Source organism: Seriola lalandi, unplaced genomic scaffold (genome assembly GCF_002814215.2).
Source record: "Seriola lalandi dorsalis isolate HSWRI2012SDOR001 ecotype SW California unplaced genomic scaffold, Sedor1 jcf7180002054234, whole genome shotgun sequence".
In the NCBI taxonomy this organism is placed as follows: Eukaryota; Metazoa; Chordata; class Actinopteri; order Carangiformes; family Carangidae; genus Seriola; species Seriola lalandi.
The window spans coordinates 523,609-525,860 of NW_019524787.1; positions in this window are offsets into that span (position 1 = coordinate 523,609).

The following is a 2,252-nucleotide window of genomic DNA, read 5'->3' on the forward strand; positions in this document are numbered from 1 at the left end:
CCCCCCCCCCCAACACACACACACACACACACACACACACCCACACACACACACACACACCACCACCACCACCCCTCACTGTTATTTCTCCCTTGGCCTTGTAAAACTATTCATACTGTATACTCACATTTGCCAAGCAAGTAACAGAGAAGCAACAGTAAATGAGGGAAAAAGCTGAAAGGTGACTTTAAAGTTTGTTTGAGGATGCAGTCAACTGCAAAACTGCAGATTTTTACACATGCTTATGAACCGGCACAAAACTTTTTTTCAATTCAGTTTAATTCAATTTACTGTATTTAATCCAAATATATTAAAAACAATCAATGTGAAAATTAGACTGAAACATATCAAACACTAGTAACAGTCAGCTGTATACTGGCGTCCTGATTTCAGCACATATGTGAAAGCCTCTAGATTCCCCGTGTACACTCCAAGTTTACTGTAATCGCTCTGGCACAGCTTAGAAAACAATGTTTAAATCACAAGGACAAATATTAAAAAAGGATAAATGTAGAGGCTTAATTGTTTAAATATATGAATTAACAAAAATTGCAAAAAAAAAAACCTGTTTAAAGGAAACTGCCAGTTTATTACAACTTGGGAGATGTTTTAGTAGTTTTTGCCATCACTTCTCTTATGTTATGATAACATTGTTCACATTCACCGAGTTAACTGCTGAGATCTGGCTTCACTGTGGTGTTAGTGATCCAAACCACTTTATTTGGAGTGGATCAGTGTTGATGGTTGATGATGATGATGATTACAGTCGGTTTAAAAGATTCTCATCAACTCTAGTAAGGACAGTAGGTCAAAGTTGAAAGAAGGAGTCAGTGTATGACGTGATGGATGTTTACAGTATGTGAGTTGTAATTTTGCTGTTTGCCTACATTTTCTCCTATGTTTGGCTAATCTGAGGGCTTATTTAAAACTTGTGAGTTTGACTGCCTGCTTTTCTTTTCTTGCCCCATTGAACTTCTTTTAAGCAATTTTGCTGCCTTTCCAGACCTCGACAGTTAACTAATGATAGCGATGGCAGTGATGGTTAAAACAGAAGTCATAAACTGGATCTGTACTTTGTGCGAGTCCGCAGGCTGCAGGTGGCCGATTTGTGCTTTCTTCAGATGGATACAGTGAATACAGTAGCGTATGGAGGCTATCATGGAGTGTCAGCCTCTACGGAGAGCGCTGCAAGTCCATCCATCCATCAACATCACCTCTGTAAACTCCCCCCTCCCTCAGAGAACCCCCCACACTCTCAGCCCTCTTTCCCCACAGCCCTGTCCTCCTCCACCATATGCAGCTCAAAGAGAGAGACTACTGAGACATTTCAGTTTAATTGAAGGGGAAACAAAGATCCCTGCTTACTTCCTGGTCACCCATTTTCTTTAATCAATTTCCTCCCTTTGGTCCTATATCATCTGTAATTACTTTCCCTTTCCCGCCCCTTGTGGGTCCCTCCTGGAGCAAAGGTCCACACAGAGACACACACACACACACACACACACACACACACATAAAGACACACACACTTATTGCTAACCCCCTACCGTAAGCAGGCAATACCTTCAGCATCAATACTCGCTGCCCCCCTTTGGCTCCTCCAGCCTGAACAATGGAGAAGACCCACTGGCTCCAGAACCCCACCAAGCAACCCCTGACCCTGCCCACCTACTCTACTAAAGCCTTACACACACACACACACACACACACACACACACACACACACACACACACACACACACACACGCACACACACAGGTTCATGTGGTATGTACTCTTATATTCCAGTCGTAGACATTGTCACACATGCACACACAGCTCACACGAGCCTGCAGTGAATGGGGGGAGGGAGAAAAGGAGGGGAGGTGAGGACGGGGGGAGTAGGGCCACTTTAAATACCAGCTCAGCTTATAATCACTGGAGTTTGAACTTAGAAGACTTCTTATGCTAAGAGGTCAAGAAGCCAGAACACTCATTCGCTCTTTTCTTTCTTCCCGGCTGCCCTCTGTCACTCACTTCTCTCAATGGCTCTCTCTGATCCATAAGCTGGTTACGTACAGTGACACCAGCTGAGCTGCGCCAACGCTTAAATCTTCATGCAAAACAATGAGTGTGTTGTCTTCCCGGTATTTGCAACAAGTATATATAAGTATGACAAATTCAACTTTGACTTTCTCTGGTGCTTAAGCAGCACAAAGTGAATCTTTTGCCAAATGAAATTTTCTGGGGGATCTGAGCTTATTATTCTGAAC